The sequence below is a fragment of the Chiloscyllium punctatum genome, chromosome 12, assembly GCF_047496795.1.
Source record: "Chiloscyllium punctatum isolate Juve2018m chromosome 12, sChiPun1.3, whole genome shotgun sequence".
Lineage (NCBI taxonomy): Eukaryota > Metazoa > Chordata > Chondrichthyes > Orectolobiformes > Hemiscylliidae > Chiloscyllium > Chiloscyllium punctatum.
Window position 1 is genome coordinate 23256266 of NC_092750.1, and position 18470 is coordinate 23274735.

Here is an 18470-nt window from a genome sequence, read left to right on the forward strand (position 1 = left end):
GCGCCAGCTTTTCTAAACCCTTATGGTAGATCTTCAATCCGACTGTGCACTTCAATGCAGCACTTCAGAACACACCAGTAAATATAATTGTAATGCTGTAGCAAGGACACCGTGCTCAGGGACACACACCCAGCTCATGGACTCGATCAGGCTATATCTCTGGCCTGTTGCTGTCGTAGGCTCAGTGAGTTTTACTTTAATTCATTCACGGAATGAGGGTGTTGCTGGCTAGGCAGCATTTATTGCCCAGCCCTAATTGGCCAGAGGGCAGTTAAGAGTGAACCCCATTGCTGTGAGTCTGGAGTCACATGTAGGCCAGACCACGTAAGGGTGGCAGTTTCCTTCCCTAAAGGGCATTAGTGAACCAGATGGGTTTTTCCAACAATCGAATCATGGTCATCATTAGATTCTTAATTCCAGATATTTATTGAATTGAAGTTCCACCATCTGCCGTGGCAGGATTCAAACCCAGGTCCACAGAATGTTATCCGGATCTCTGGATTAACAGTCCAGTGATAATACCACTAGGACATTGTATTATCTGGATGCTCACAGCATCTCTGCCATTAAGCATAAATTGCATTTCCCTCGTCTTGATGCCAAAATTGCCTCACTTCACATTTCTCAGTGTTAAATTTCATCAGGCATATATTTGTCCATTATTTTAGCCTCTCACATCTCACCCTACATCTTTTGTGCAAAATGTTAAATCAGTGTCCCTTGGTCTTTGTACCATTGGATTATGGGAACAACTCTTCTTTCTCTACCTTATGTAAACCTTTCATCATCTTGTGTGGAGACCTCTTTGAAATGTCACATTATCCCCTTTGCTCTAAAACAGACAAAAAACTTCTCAAAATTCCTATGCAACGTTGCAGTTAACTGATTCATCCTGCTTTGTTTGCCACAGCTCCAAGTTTTGTCTCATTGGGAAATTTTGAAACTTTAGCCTCTATTGTAATATACACAGGACCCGAGTTGCAAACGGGTTCCACTCTCAAGTCTAGTCAGAAGTGGAACACAAACAGGACAATATAAAATAGCCATTCAGAAGTGTGGAAAGTGTTCATATGTTGGACAGCATTCCTAAGTCAGACATTTGTAAATGAGGGACCCCTATATTATCAATATAGACAACAGTTTGAGCAATGAACTTTGAGGACATCCAATGTTTACCAATCTCCAGCCTGTAAAACAACCATTTCCTATGATCGCTGTTTTCTGTTCTTATGTCAGTCTTTTACCCAAGTGGATGTGATCTTCCTGTTCCATGAACTTCAGTTTTGTTCACTAGTCTTTTCGGTGGCACTTTGCTGAATGCTTTCTTAAAATCCATAAAGAAAATATCTATTCTATTCCCTTCATCAACATTCTTTGTTACTTCATCAAATATTTCAATTTGATTAATTATGCACAATCCACCATTAACAAGTCTGTACATGTTCTTAACTTAAACTTCTTTCAAGTGCCTCTGAAATTGTTCCCTGATTATTAAACCGACTGGCCAGAGTTATTGGTTCCTGCTTGCTTTGTTGAAAACATTTGTCACATATGCCATTTTCGAATTATCTGGCACCTCCCTGTATTTCGGGAAGACTGGAAATTATGGCAAGCTCACACCAACAACTTTTTTGGGAGTATTTTGAAGTAGGTTTACTTTTCAGATGATTCCCCTTACTTAAGTTTGAGAAAGGCATACTCATAGACACTTGAGTAGGTCTGAAGAATTAATGTAACTCTGTCTTAAGGAGAGGATCCAGCTGAGAGTATTACCTTCCTTCAGAAATCTTTGCAAACAAGTCTTAGCCATTTAATTATAACAACTTATATATCATATAGATCTGGGCAACTCATCTCAATAAAGTACCCCCACCTAAATGGGATCTTGAGTTTGGAAACAGACAACATCATCACCTTGGATCAGAAGATATAGCACCCAAATGGGTGGAGGTTAGAAACAAAAATGGGAGACACTGGTAGGAACAGTCTATAGCCTCCCTAAAAAGAGCTATTTGGTAGGACAGATAATAAATCAGAAGATAATGAGGTCGAAAAAAGAAGTGGTAATGGATGACTTTTATCTTCAAGTAGATTGGGATATTCAGATTGATAATGGAATGCAGAGAATATTCAGGACAGTTTCCAAGAACAAAATGTTGTGGATCCTAATCAGGGATTTAGTTATTTTGGATCTAGTGATGTGCAATGAGACAGATTTAATAAATGATCTTACAGTAAAAAGATTCCTGAAGAAACAGTGACCACAACATGGTAGAACTCAGCAACTGGTTTGAGAGGGAGAAAAGTGGGTCGGAACCAACAATGCTAAACGAAAATAAGGATAAATACAAAGGAACAAGGGTAGAGCTAGCTGAAAGGACTGGGAAAGGAGTTGAGCAGCAAAGGCAGTTGAGGAACAATGGCATATGTTTAAGAAAATAGTTTATGAGTCACAATTAGGCATAAACCACAATAAGCCATGGGAGGCCATGACCTCGTGGTATTATCGCTGGATGATTAATCCAGAGACCCCAGTAATGTTTTGGGGATCTGGATTCAAATCCTACTATGACAGATGGTAGAATTTAATAGATTAGATAAATTAACTAAATCGAAGGAAGGAAACTGACATGCTTACCTGGTCTGGCCTACATCTGAGTCCAGACCCACAGCAATGTGGTTGATTCTCAACTGCTCTAGGCAATTGGGGATGGGCAATAAATGCTGGTCTAGCCAGCAAAACCCATGTCCTATGAAGGAATAAAAAAAGATGCATTCCAAGTGATAAAGAAGAATTCCAGGCGGCAGATAAGCCAACCATAGAACATTTTAGAACATAGAACATTACAGTGCAGTACAGGCCTTTCGGCCCTAGATGTTGTGCTGACCTGTCATACCAATCTGAAGCCCATCTAACCTACACTATTCCATGTACGTCCATATGCTTGTCCAATGACAACTTAAATGCACTTAAAGTTGGCGAATCTACTACCAGGTAAAGCATTCCATACCCTTACTACTCTCTGAGTAAAGAAACTACCTGTGTCATACCTATCACCCCTCAATTTAAAGCAATGCCCCCTCATGCTTGCCGTCACCATACTTGGAAAAAGGCTCTCCCTGTCCACCGTATCTAACCCTCTGATTATCTTATATGTCTCTATTAAGTCACTTCTCAACCTTCTTCTCTCCAGAGTTAACCATGGTTAACCAGAGAAGTTAAGGAAATATACAGTGTGGCAAAGAAGAATAGGAAAGCAGAGGATTGGAAAACCTTTTTAAAAAGGTACAATAACAATGGCTAACTAAATAACAATGATAAACTTTGAGGGTAAATCTGCAAACAATATCAAGGTGAACAAGAACCTTCTAAAATATATAGAACGGAAGAGAAAGGCCAAAGTTAATGTAGGCCCCTTAAAGACTGAAACTGGGGAAAGAATAGTGCGGAACCAGGAAGTCGAAGAGACAATGAAGTAATCCTTCAACCTTCACAGTAGAAGACACTATAAGCATTCCATTTGCAAGGGACAAAAGGAGGAAATAAATACAACTATTTCTAGAAATAAAGAATTCGGGAAACTAAGGGGGTAAAGACTGACAAGTCCCCTAAATCTGATGAGATACACTGAGATACACCCTGAAACATGTCTTCCTTAAAGACTATCAATTATTCTGTTACAGTTTTTCCTGCCAAACTTTGACTATATTTTATCTTGGATAGATACATAAATATCCCATGAAATTTAACCGTTTTTCAATTTAGAAGTTCTACTTTAAATTGTTACTTTTCTTCCTCATTACTAATCTAAACCTTGTGATATGTTGATTGCACTCACCATGTCTTCTCCAACAGATACTTAGTTTACCTGGCCCACCTCATTCTCCAGCACCTTATTAAGCAATACCTATTTCCTAATTGGACCAAGAACATACTGGTTAAGGAAGTTTGTTTGAAAACATTTCAGAAAGTTTTCATTGAAATACCTTGAAAACATTTTCTCCTTTTGCTTTACTTTAATCTTATTTCAATCTATTTATTTAGAGAACTAAAGTCCCCAGTATTGCCTACTCTTTATTTCTTGCACATTTCAATGACTTCCCTCCAGTTTTTCTTTATTTGGAGGCCTATAGAATATTTCCAGGAGTGTGCTCATCTGCCTTGTGCTTCTCAACTCCAACCCAAATGGATGGTTTCCCCCTCAGAGACATTCGCTTCTTTCAACTACAATGCCTCTGCTCTTCAGTAGTGCCACCCCAACTTCCTTTCTTCTTTCCTTGTTTTTGTATCTTTGAACATTAAACCTTTGGTCCTCACTTTTAAGCCACATTTCTATTATAAGCACATTCTCAATGAAGCTATTTGAATTTGTAGCTCATCAACCTCATTCATGCACATGAATTCTAAACCTGTTCTTGCAGTTCTTGGTTGCCTTCTAGTGAATATGGTACCAGTTCCTTTTCCATTACTATCCAACATGCCTTTGTGCACTCTTTTCTACTTCTTTTCCATGGTGTATAAGCCTCTGCCAATTTAGATCAAATTCTGTCCAACTACTTGGGTGAACTGTCCCAAGAAGACATTGCTCCCAATCCTGTCGTGGTACAACCCATCCATTTTGAATAGATGTCTCATGCACCAGAATTGGTCTCAAGTTCTCAGGAATCTGTAGCTCTCCCTCTTGTATTATGTTTCAAGTCGCATATTGATTCTCCTGATCTTCCTACAGGCTATTCTGCTATAATGCATGCTTGTTAATGCAAATTTGCAATAACACGATTGACAAATTGGGTACACTGTTTCTAAAGTGCAAACTTTTACAGCGTGTATTGGTTATAACATGATTCCAGATGCATTAGTTTAAATGGTGCTGCTATTATACGATTTTCTTATAACATGAGGTTGCACGAGAATGGAACTGCCATGGTATAGCAGAACCGACTGTATTTCTATTCCCATTTGCATCCTTCAAGGTATCTTCACTCTTTGCTGTCTCCAATGCTGAGTACCAGCCGAAGAATGGAAATACCTTGAAATCTCCAACTTTTCCTGTCTGTTCACTCTCTTTCAGATGGTCACCCATCTTCTATCCAGAATTGGACCTGGGCACTTCCTGGAGTGTATGATCTAGGAAACACTCAACCTCTGTAGTGCTTGGCAGAGTACTTGGAAACCCAGCTACCTGAGTTCAAACTGGGACTTAAAAAATGTCACAGACAAATTTATCAACAAACACAGTGCTTATTCCCTCCTTGTTGCTTTCACTGGACCTTCCACATGATAGGTATTAAGGACTGACGTTTGTCATTATCTACCCCTTTGATCAAGCTTTTAGCCACCCAGTGTTTCATTTCTTGACTCAGCACTGACTTCATCTCTGTGAAGAACAGCTGGAACCAATGTTCCCACTAAGCTAAGTTGCATATGCACATGACTGCTCCATAAAATTTAAAGGCACTGCACTGAAAGGTCTGTGTGCGTGAGACAACCGAATTATAAAAGTCACATTGCTTTGGGTGTTTTTCTTACCTTATGGATGCTATGTAAATAAAATTGTTGCTGTTTGAAATATTTTTGAGTAAAATTTTCAACTCTTGGATTGTGAAAGCAGCAATGTTTACATGGCTTATTGTAAATTTAAAATTTCCCACACAAATGCGAATATGTTTGCTTCAACTGGTCTTGGGGAATAATGCAAAATAAACAAAAGTGAATTATGAAAAGCTGAGTGAGTTCTGAAGCAAGTTGCTTAATGACTACCCATTTGCTTAGTGTGACTGCACAGAACCAATTTCAATACCAACCATAAGATTTTTAAGAACGGATATCAATTGCTCTATTTTTAAATCCAAGATGGAACAATTTCCTTTTGGTTTATTTGAACCGTTCAAATAAGTACAGAAATTGACCAACCAAGGCACATTATTTTCACTAATTCGTTTTGGCTCAAATGTACCCTTTCAACTCGGAATCAACCACCCAAGTAAGGCTAGAAAGATTCTTCTGACTCTAAATTAGTCAGCTTTTATTTTGCTTTAAATTGCCAAATTGGATCAAAGCACATTTCAGAACTGAACTCTGCTAATTTCAGGTAATCGGTTGTATATATTTATATAACTTGGTAGATCCATGGATCAGCTTCAGCTACTAACTCACTGGATGAATATATTTAAATTTAATTGAACCAAATAAGAAAACATCAAATTTACTGGAACTTTTAGTCTTTAACCATGTAAGGGAATGTTTTAAAAACAGTAATTGCTGGAGAATCCCAGCAGGACTAGCAGAATCTGTGGAGAAAGGGGCAGTTTTGATTTATGTGATCACCATCCCAGACTTATTATTTTAGTACACTTCAATTAAAGGTGAATAACGTTGTTTAACACAGGTAGCGGCATTTTAGTAGCTGTGTTCCAGATGTTCAATGCCTAATAATTAAGCAGTAATTGCATTCTTGTACTTCCCCACAAACATTGCTAGACATTGTCTCGAAAGTTACTATTAAGGAAAAACAAATTTAAAGTTACTTGGGCAATCCTCGCTTTAAAAATATGCAGCCCATCTGCTGTTAGCATTTGTAACTGCTGAAAAATTTCAGATGTTTATTCATTCCTGGTTGTGATAAGGCTAAAGATAACAAAGACTGCAAGAAGTACTTGGCTTCACAAAAGAACTAGAGTGTTGTGGTAATGTATTTCTTTTGTGTCTAAAATGCTTTATTCTTTCTGTAAACTGTCTTTTGTTCAAAATTCCCAAACTACTTATAGTATCAAGTTTCATGAAGTAAATAAGTGGAGCAATGTCTCTTTTGTTCGGTTTTTACACCATGGTCCAATTTTAGTACTTGCAAAAAGACATTTAAAACTAAAGCAATCAAGTTTCTACTTCAAGAGTTGTGGCTTTTGTTTGATTTCCCTTAAGTTTCACATAGTTCCATTTCATCATTTTTTCTGCTGGACCAGGACTACAAAAAAACTTCAAAAGGATAACTTTAAAAAACACAGTTGGATTTATAAACATTTTCTAAAAGGCTTTTTCCCAAACCACGATAAAATCACGTCAGCTGACAATTAAATATGCTTTGTATTAGCTCTGCTGTATAATGTAGCATAATTAACTACTTTTTATTCTAATGAGGTAAGTAATGTTTACAATAACTGTTGCATTTTTAGGAGTTTCCCAGCTGAGCCTTGATATCCCAAGGACCACTGAATCATAACTTTCCATTCTCCAAGCAAGCTTTTTGTTTCTTCAGGAGGTCTGTCTGATACTTTATTACAACCAACACTCTTTTACCCGAGGGACCCAGGCTGTTATATACTCAGAGAGTAAGCCAGACTATTTTGAAAAAAAAATTCTTAAAATACACTTCAAGTGAGTGTCCAAAGAATGTGCCTGACTGGTGGGAGGGGGAGCTGGTAAGTTCACTCCTCTTGTTTTTCGATCTTTTTTTGCAATGGCTGTTTTAAACATTAATGTTTAAATCAATAGTTGCAAACTAGAAGTAGTTATTCAGTTACTAATGGGAGTACTAGCTGGAAATAGAAGGACAACTCAGCTGAATTATATCACCAGACATTTTCCTCTAGAAATCAAACAATACCTCTGCCTCCCACTTAAAACGGCCAATCTAGGATTGTCTGTTGGTCATGGTGGAAGAGTTTGAGGAGCAGAATGGGAGGGGATTTCAGGCCCAAATAGTCTGGAATATTTTATTGCCCTGCCTAAACAACAGCCTATTGTGTTGGAACTTGTTGATAATACCTACCACATTGAGGAAGAACCCAAGTAGCCGGACTAACCAACAAACCCACTGCAGTGGTTAAGAAGGATCAACTTCTCCCTGACAATACAGGGCTACAGGGAACAAAAATCGATGTAGGAAATGCTGATGTCTCTTCAACAAGCTGTTGAAGTGGGTTCACTCATTGTTCTGGGAGGAGGAAATGAACCTATTGTACTCAGGGATGGCACAATTTTGAAGTATGATTGTCAAAATGACTCTTTAAAAGTCATCATTTCTGTGGGAATTGGGCCAAATCAATCAAATAAATATATTTGTTACTATTAATTATGCACATTAACAACAACAGACCTTTGTCACAATAACTTTGTGTTCCTGATTGCTAAGAGTTAGTTTGTCCTGGATGTGAGAAGGAAAATAAATGAAGGCCTTGGCATACCAGTGATCATGTCAGTTGTCGTCTCTGCACCATATGACCAGTGAGTAGGTTGCTGAAATGAATCGGAAGGCAACCTGTGCTGATTGGAATTATGTCACATCCCTGTGGGCATGTCCAACAGATATTAAATTGTGTTCTCCAGCATCAAAAGATCAGTACAGTCCCTCATCATCACTCAGCCTGCCATCCATAATGGTCAGACATGGACAACTGACCAGACACATTTAATATGCTCCATTTGTCCTTCATAATGTACATAGGATTGAAACCCATAAATCCCATGTGGGGCATAATATTTAAAATGTATAATTCACATTAGCTAGAATACATCCAACTGCAGATGGCAATTCTAACGATTTTTTGTTATTCCTCAAAGGATATTTTATCTCCTAGGTCCCATCTAACCTTGGCAGTGAAGGTGAGTACATCCACTGGACACAAAAAAATGTAAATAAGAGTTCTATGGAAGTGGCCTATGCCAAAGCCAGAGAAGCACTGGGAGGGTTTGTGGACAGTTCTTCATTAGCAATAACTATAGCATTGAATGCTGGAAGACTCTAAATCCTCTGACTAGTTGATACTGAAGTAAGCTGAACAGCACTGGAATGTGCAGAAATTAATAATGCCTTCCTTGGAGCAGAAATAAGATCATATCTTATTTTGCATAATCTTGTATTATTTCTATAGCCACTTTCAGGTAACAAAGCCCGGGGGAATACTTATGCAAAGAAACCTCTTTTTGAGTAAGAATATTAGATTCTTTATATTTTATGTACACATGGATGAAAGCTTATTTTGCTACAGGCATCTTCAGATTTCTTCATGGGGAATGGGTGCCACTTGCCCATCCATAATTACTCTTAGAAAGGGACAGTGAAAAGCTTTGTCTTGCAAGCAATACAGGCAGATCACATAGTTAAGTAGCGTAGATAAGTAAATAATAGGTAAACAGCGGCAAAAACAAAATCACAGGTGCAGGCAAATGTTAAGAGTTCGTAAGTCCATTCAGTATCCGAACAACAGTAGGGTGGAAACTGTTACAAAATTGGCTGGTCCATGTGTTCAGGCTTCTGTACCTTCTCCCTGATGTTAGAGGTTGTAGAAAAACATTGCCAGGGTGGGATGGATCTTTGAGAATGCAGGCAGCCTTTCCTTGACAGTGGGCCTGGTAGATGGATTCTATAGATGGGAGGTTGGCCTTTGTGATTGTCCGGGCCAAGTTCACCACTCTCTGTAACCGTCTCCGATCTTGAATGGTACAGTTGCCAAACCAGGTAGTGATACGTCCAGAGAGAATGTGGAATCACATGTAGGCCAGACTGGTAATGATTCGGAAGGCAAAAGTGAGGACTGCAGATGCTGGAAACCAGAGTTTAGATTAGAGTAGTGCTGGAAACACACAGCAGGTCAGACAGCATCCGAGGAGCAGGAAAATCAACATTCCTTTTGCCCGAAACATTGAATTTCCTGCTCCTTGGATGCTGCCTGGCCTGCTGTGTGTTTCCAGCACCACTCTAATCTAAACTCTGGTCATGATTCAGTAATGCTGGGATGCTGGGCACTCATAGCGAAAACCCCTTGCATAGAAATGAAGTCAGCACATTTGGAAACTATGCTATCACAATGTGAAAATCACACAACATCAGGTTATAGTCCAACAGGTTTACGTGGAAGCACTAGCTTTCGAGGCACTGAGCACCTGATGAAGAGGCAGCTCATTGAAAGCTAGTGCTTCCAAATAAACCTGTTGGACTATAACCTTATGTAGAGTGATTTTTAATTTTGTGCACTCCAGTTCAATACCAGCACCTCCAAATCATCACAAAGTGAGATCTATTTAAGATTGAGATAGAAAAAATCCATTTACAAGTAAGATAGGGATGAAAATATGAAAACAGCCTTCACTTTTTGGTGTCTCAATGGGGCTGAGGCTTCTCCAGATGAAAAGAATGAACACAGGACTCTGCCAGTATTCCTCTGATATATGTGCAGTATAACACAAAGTACTAGCGTGAAGTCATCTGGTCAAGTAATGTTGCTATTCTCTTACCAGACCATAGAATCACAGAATCCCTACAGTGTGGAAGCAGACCATTCAGCCCATTGAGTTAATACCGACCCTCCAAATAACATCCATACCAGACACACCTATCCTCTCCCTGTAACCCTGCATTTCCCATGGTTAGTCCACCTAGCTTGCACATCCCTAGACCCTCTTGACAATTTAGCATGACCAATATACCTAATCTGCACATCTTTGGACTGTGGTAGGAAATTGGAGCATCTAGAGAAAACCCATGCAGATACAGGGAGAATGTAAAAACTTCACACAGACAGATGCCCGAGGGTGGAATTGAACCCAGGTCTCCGGTGCTGTAAGGCAGCAGTGCTAACCAGTGAGCTGCTCTTCCATGAGAAAGATGACTGGTAGTTTAATCGAGGACGGTCACCTTGCCTCAAGCGAGGGTAGAAGTTGAGAAAGGGAATCCTTATGATAACCTCAGCCAGTGTTGGAATTGAAGGAGCAAATCACTCCAGATGCTGGAATCTATACTGAAATCAATTAATGCTGGAGATCACAGCAGGTCAGACAGCATCCATGGAGGGACAGCAAGCTAATGTTTCGATTCTAGATGACGTTTCTTCAGAGTTGAAGTGAAGTGTGGAGGGACAGTATTTATGTTATAGTTGGGGGGGTTGTTTGGGGAAGAGTTGGGGTGTGGTGGTGGGTGTAGACTGCTAGTGGAAAAAAGATGTTGACAGTTCAGATTACATGATTGTAATACAAGAATGGCAGAACAATGGTGTGTCTAACTGCTGGGCTTGAAAGACAGTCCCACTGGCATGGGGGAGGGGAAAGAGGATGTGACGGAGAATGTAACAAATAAATTTATAAGAAATGGAATAAATAGGACAATGTAACAAGTAAAGTTAAAAGAAGGGGAAGAAATGGAAGCTGGTTCACAGTTTGAAGGTGTTGAACTCAATATTAAGTCCAGAAGGCTGTAAAGTGCCCAGTCTGGAGATGAGATGTTGTTACTCCAGTTTGCGCTGTGATTCAGTGGAACACTGCAGCATGCCGAGGACAGACAAGTGAGCATGACAGTAGGACAATGTGTTAAAATGACCTGCTACAGGAAGCTCAGGGTTGTGCTTTCGCAAACTGGAGGTGTTCTGCAAAGCGGTCACCCAATCTGCGTTTAGTTTCTCTAATATCGAGTAAGCCACATTTGGTGCAGTGAATACAATACACAAGATTGGAGATGGTACAGTTGAAACGTTCCCTCATGTGGAGAGACCGTTTAGGCCTTGGATGGTGAGCAGGGAGGAGATGAAGGGGCAAGATGTTGCACTTTCTACAGTTAGTGGGAAAGAGGGGTGGGGGTTGGTGTCAGTGGTCATGGAATGGACTAGGGTGACCGAGAGGGAAGGATCCCTGTAAAATGCAATTGATGGAGTGAGGAGAAGATGTGTTTGTGGTGGCATTCTGCTGGAGTTGTCTGAAATGGCGGAGAATGATCCTTTGAACACGGAGGCTGGTGGGAGGAAAAGTGAGAAAAGGGGATCCGATCATGACACTGAGGGATGGGAAGGGGCAAGGGCGGAAGCACGGGTGATAACTTGGATGCAGTTGAGGGCCCTGTCAACCACAGTGGCTGGGAAACCACGGTTATGGAATAGGCAAGCCATGTCAGCAGCACTGTTTGGCATCATCTGAACAGAGGCGATGTAGGCAAAGGAACTGGGAGAATGCAGGACGTGGGGTGTGACGAGTTGTAGTGAAGGTACATATTGGATTCAGTGGCTTTGTAGTGGATGGTAGTGGACAGATTATTCCCCACAATGGTTCAGGTCAAGGAAAGGAAGTGAAGTGTCAGAAATTGATGATGTGAAAGTTATAGCAGCGTGGAAATTGGTGGCAAAATGCTTAAAGTATTCAAGGTCCTGGTGGGAGCACAGAGTGGCATCAGTCATCTATGAACCGGATGAAGAGTTGTGGGAGGGGGCCAGTGTAGGATGGGAACAAAGATTAATCCACATGCCGTATAAAGAGTCAGGCATAACTGAGGCTTGCGTGGGTGCCCATAGCCATTCCTTTGACTTGGCAGAAGTGAGATGAATTAAAGGAGAAATGATTTAGTGAGAGACCAAGTTCAGGTGGAGGAGCATGGTGATGGCTGGGGAGTGAAGATTAGAGTGGTGCTGGAAAAGCACAGCAGGTCGGACAACATCCAAAGAGCAGGGAAATTGATGTTTCAGGCAAAAGCCCTTCAACAGGAATTGTTCAGGCCTCTTCTTGAGAAGAAGCTGACAGTTCACAAACGTCCTGGTGAAGGATAGAAGTTTAGATTAGATTACTTACAGTGCGGAAACAGGCCCTTTGGCCCAACAAGTCCACACTGACCCTCTGAAGAGCAACCCACCCAGACCGATTCCCCTACATTTACCCCTTCACCTAACACTATGGGCAATTTAGCATGGCCAGTTCACCTAACCTGCACATTTTGTGACTGTGGCAGGAAGCCAGAGCACCCGGAGGAAACCCATGCAGACACGGGGAGAATGTGCAAACTCTACACAGACAGTTGCCTGACGCGGGAATTGAACCTGAGTCTCTGGCGCTGTGAGGCAGCAGTGCTAACCAGGTGTAGAGGGATTGGACATCCATGGTGAACAGGAAGTAGTTAGGGCCAAGGAACTGGAAATTGTCAATCTGGTAGAGCGCACCAGAGGAATCGCGGATGTAGGTGGGCCCATGCTGTTGGCATCACTCTACATCGCAAACCAGTTGTCCAACCTGTGGTATTTACTGTTCTGCGTCACCACTGTGTGTGGAGGAGACTGCTATGCTGTCAGTTCTATTTCAATTTAAAGTTTACCAATGATTTCTGGTAGATTGTATTGCTCAAATGTATGAGCAGTATTTAGTTGTTGGCTCAAGACTTGCTGATAGTTAACTCTGAGGACTCTTCAGTGGTACCAGGGATGAAAGACCTTTTTTATAGCTTTGAAATAATCTGTGGTCTTCTTCCATAATGACAGTGTGAAATAAATCTCTGATTCAAATATGTGATTTCTCTTGGTTGAATCTTTTTCTTAGGTTCATTCATTGATCTTGCAAGGTCGATCTTCCACTGGTTGTGTTTTCCTGGATTGGCCAATGCTAGCTTTCTAATGAAGTGGTTGAACTACATCAATGAATTGCAGGAGTATGAGGGCAAAATGCTTATTTTTATTTAAGAATGAGCTTTGTTGGCTCTAGATGACATCATCATCATCAGTCCCTCAGAATCACGTTTGACGTTTATCAGGTTAGATGAGTCCTCAGATGGTAAGAAGTCAAAATGTGGATCTACATTTTTTTTCATAGTGAGGTCATATTGTTTAATGAGCAAATGAAACTTAAAATTCTAATTTGACTTTTCTCACCTTCCTCTGCCATCATTGTTTCAACTTGCTGAACCTCAAAATGGCTGTGTCTTGATAAGCAGTCAGCAGTTTTCTCCTCCCTGTCAGTGATGTTAATGCCTCTGTACTTTAGACTGATCTTGGGTGAATCTTTATACATTTTCCTTTGGCCACCCGAATGAGTATTGGCCATGGGAGATGAGAACATATTGAGGGAGGCAATTTTTGTGCTTTGAGATGCAATAGTCTGTCTAAAGGATTTGGTTCTTCGGGAGCAGGACTATAATTCTAGTACCTACAACTTCATGGACAATGCTTGTCTTGGTCTGGTGGTCCTACAGTTTGATTCCCAGAATTCAGAGTAGGTTCCACTGTTGAAAGCTCTCAAGGACCTTACTGGGATGTCAGTCGATGGTCCAGGTTTTGCTGCAGTACAGGAGGGTTGTCAATACAACAGACTTACAGACCAGGACCACTGGTGCCTTCCAAACATCTCTTTAGTCAAAGACACACTATTGCAGTATTAAGAAGCCAGAACTGATACAATTGTCTCAGCAATAAACTTCATGCTTGATAGTTTGAGGGACCTGGGTTCAAATCCCACCAGGGAGATAGTGGAATAGGTAATCAACAAAAATTTGGAATTTAAGGTCTAATGATGACTGTTAAATTGAAGCTGACTGTCATAAAATCCCACCTGGTTAATTAATGTCCTTTGAGAAAGGAAACTGCCACCTTACTTGGTGTGGCCTAAATGCAACAGCAATGTGCTTGATTCTTAACTGCCTTTGAAATGACCCAGCAAACCATCCAGTTGTATCAGTCACAATAAAGTAAGCCCTTCTCACTAACATAGGGTTGGGGAATGAGTCTAGGTGGGTTACTCTTCGGAGGGTCGGTGTCGACTTGTTAGGCCAAAGTGCCTGTTTCATATTGGAGGGAAGGTCATCTGATCTAAACACCTGGAATCTAGTGCCAGATGAGTCAAGCAACAGCCTGGTATAGTTATGATCTCTGAATCATAACTTATGCACTACATCCAAGACAACACCATCATCATCCCTGGGTATATCTTATGCAACAGCAGGACAGATCCAGCAGAAGTCATGGCACGGTGTTATGCACCAAGGTAGGAATTGCTCTAGGAATCCTCAACATTGACTTTGAACTCCATGACGTATCATAGCATCAGGTCAAACACAGGAATGGAAGCCTCCAGCTGATTCTAATGAACCAACCTCTAGATTCCTCAATATTGAATAGCATCTGGATTAAGTACAGAAAGAGTGGAAAGAACACAGAATGTACTGAGAGAAGGACTTCAATTAGTGATTTGGCAGCACCACGACTGACCTAAATCCTAAAGCCTGGGACTGCAACAGATGGTGAGAGAACAAATAAGAGGAAAAAAAACATACTTGACTTCATCCTCACCAAACTGCCACAGATGCACCTGTCTATGACAGTATAGTAACAATTGCATAGTCCTTGTAGAGATGACGTTCATCATCACATTGAGAATACCTTTCATCATGGTCAGTTCACTATCACTGTGCCAAGTAGAATAGACTTCAAACAGATCTACCAACTCAAGACTCGGCATCCATGAGGTGCTGTGGAACAGTAGCCACAGTCGTCCAACAAATCTTCAACCAGGGGAGCAATCCTGGTTCCATGAAAAGTGTAGCAGGGCATCCTAGGAGCATCGAGGAGAAAGTGAGGACTGCAGATGCTGGAGATCAGAGCTGAAAATGTGTTGCTGGAAAAGCATCACCAACCTGGTATCTCAGGACTATTTGCATGCCAAACAGCTAGGCAGCAAGTGACAGACAGAGCTAGTGATTCCACATGAAATGAATCAGATCTAAGCTCTGCAGATCTGCCATATACAGTCATGAATGATGATGGACAATTAAACAACTCATCATCTTCAACAAAAGTGACCACTGCACAGCACATCAGTGCAAGAGATAAGGCTGAAACATTTGCAGCAATTGTCAGTTTTTTGTTTTATTAAATAAAAAGTGAGATCCTTTGGGAGGAGTGGATACTGAGATATGGGAGATGCTATGCATTGTCCAGAACTACTCCATTCATGTCAAAGACCTTTATAGGTGTGAACAAGCTACCCTACACTTGCTGCCAGCAAATGGAAGTATCTGAAGGAGGAATAACATGGAGCAACATACCCTGACAAGCCAAAAGAACCATCTCAGTGGACTCTGCAAACAAGGACTATTGAACTGCCTTCCCAATTTTTTACTTCCACCCATAACACCCATGTCTCTTTCCTCTTCTCTGTGTCAGTCCATATATGCATCTAGAGGGGGAGTTTAAAAGGGAGTTAGAGTTATAACTAGCACAGTGATATATTGATGGCTCATAATTGTTTACCTGTAGCTAGAATCTATGAATTTGTAATAACTAGTAATTTTAGCTAAGTGGAGAAACAGGATCTATTATTTCTGTTAACCTGGTGTAAAAGACATTTTTGTAAACCTTTAAAAAGCTTTAACTTTTGTGATGACTTGGGGAATAGCAGGCCTTGATTTCCAGTGCATAATGCAAGTGAAGGGTAACACTGTGCACAAGTTACATTCAACTGATGGTGGCATGAAGAATAGGAGACTACAGCTGACTAGAATGCCCAAGACTCCTTAACACTCCCCATGACTGCTTGAGGTTCCATCCAGTAGCTGTATTATATATCAGAGTGGACAGTACTTCAGCTTTGGTCATAGATTAACCTTTTTACATCATTACCTTACACATTATATTCTCAAAATTTGAACTTTTGAGAAAAAAAATTACTACTGAATTTTTCGGTCACCAGTGCTCTAGACATTCAATACCATCTATACGAAGGACATGGGCATAAATATTTCCCAACACCAGGTTATAGTCCAACGGGTTTATTTGGAAGCACGAGCTCTCAGAGCACTGCTCCTTTCATGAGGTGGTTGTGGAGTATAAGATCATAGGATACAGAATTTATCACAAAGGTTTACAGTGTGATGTAACTGAAATTATATATTGAAAAAGACCACCAAAACAACCACCAAACCTTAAAAAGATCGTTGTTCGCAGCAAACTGCCCGGCTTTCAGGACAACACATACAACCTTGTCATGGTAGACACTGCAAGACGTGTCTGTGTTGACATGGATACCACCATGATACGTGGGAAGACCTCCCATCATGTAGGACTCACGTGACTCGGCCAATGTTGTCTATCTCATACGCTGCAGGTAAGGATGCCCTGAGGCATGGTACGTTGGTGAGACTGAGCAGAGGTTACAGCAACAGATAAATGGACACCACATAACAATCAACAGACAGGAGTGTTTCCTCTCACTTGGAGAACACTTCAGCGGATTGGGACGTTCGACCTTGGACCTTCGGGTGACCATCGTCTAAGGCGAACTTTGGGACAGGCAACAAAGCAAAGTGGTGAAAGTGAGTACTGCAGATGCTGGCGATCAGAGTCTAGATTAGAGTGGTGCTGGAAAAGCATAGCAGGTCAGGCAGCATCCAAGGAGCAGGAAAATCAACGTTTCGGGCAAAGGCCCTTCATCAGGCATCAGAACAATGCAAAGTGGCCAAGCAGAGGCTGATAGCCAAGTTTGGTACCCATGAGGATGATCTCAACTGGGACCTTGGATTCATGTCACACGATAGGTGACCCCACTGCACCACACACACATATCCACACACACACACAAACGCTCTCTCAGAGACACTCCTACAAACTCATACACTCATGCAGACCCTCTCTCACGTGCTCACACATACACACCCACACTCTCACAAACTTATACCCCTTTACACTCACACACATTATCTCACAGACACTAATATGCCACACGTACACGTACACACACACACACACGGTTGTGGGGTGAATTTGTACTTGTAGAATTACATTCTATTTTGCTCAAAAACTGCATGAATCCATTAAGATTATGTAAGTCCCTTTTTTAGATTAGAATCAGTCAGAACATTGGGGCACAGACAGCCTCACTCAGGGCACCTCACACCTTCAATGCATTATCTGGGCCAACATGGCATTTATTGTTAAAGTTCACTTGAGAATGTAACTTTAAGAAAGTTCTGGAATTTAAAAAAGAACTGTAAAAGAACTGGCACCAACATGCCATTCTAAAAAATGACAGACTTAACAAACAATCCAAGTCTTTTTCAATATATAATTTGAGTTAAATCACACTGTAAAATTTTGCTATACATTCTGTGTCCTACAATTTTATATTCCACAACCACCTGATCAAGCAGCAGCGCTCCGAAAGCTAGTGTTTCCAAATAAACCTATTGAACTGGTTTTAACTTTGTACAATCCAGTCCAACACTGGCACGTCCAAATCATAAATATTTCCTGTTACGGACTTGAGATCATGCCGTCTGGCAAGGGTTTATAATTACTGGATTTAAGTTTAACCGTGTTCTTTCGAATGTTCAAAACTTCAGTATAATCTCACACAGTCATTTTTTTCTCTTGTGTAAACTGGCCCAGTATTAGGCTTATTACAGCCTTATTAGGCTTTTTAGATCAACTACATAATGCCTAATACAAGACCATAAGATATAGGAGCAGAATTAACTCATTCAAACCATTGAGTCTGCTCCATTGTTCGATCATGGCTGATGCGTTTCTCAACCCATTCTCCTGCCTTCTCCCTATAATCCTTGATCCCCTAACCAATCAAGAACCGATCTATCTCTGTCTTAAATACACTCAATGACCTGGTCTCCGCAATCCTCTGTGGCAATCAGTTCGACTGATTAACCATTCTCTGGCTAAAGAAATTCCTCCTTATCTGAGTTCTAAAGGATCTTCACTTCACTTTGAATTTGCACCCTTGG

At 40.8% G+C, this 18470-nt stretch overlaps 2 protein-coding genes across 14 annotated transcripts in view; one reads left to right on the plus strand and one right to left on the minus strand.

The window, feature by feature from the left end:
* The window catches only part of cenpp (centromere protein P), a 353297-nt gene that overhangs the window by 10584 nt on the left and 324243 nt on the right, over nt 1-18470 (minus strand). The window lies entirely within an intron of this gene.
* The window catches only part of ecm2 (extracellular matrix protein 2, female organ and adipocyte specific), a 77997-nt gene that overhangs the window by 601 nt on the left and 58926 nt on the right, over nt 1-18470 (plus strand). For 3 of the 7 annotated variants that reach the window (XR_011962013.1, XM_072582114.1, XM_072582115.1), the window contains exons 1-2: nt 6498-6687; nt 7174-7419. The exons of 1 other annotated variant lie outside the window; for it this stretch is intronic. The gene's annotated coding sequence lies outside the window, so the exon portion shown is untranslated. Of the gene's footprint in view, nt 1-6494; nt 6688-7173; nt 7420-13478; nt 13497-18470 lie in introns of those variants that run through there. 3 more of the 7 variants (XR_011962017.1, XR_011962014.1, XR_011962016.1) reach the window with 3 other exon arrangements.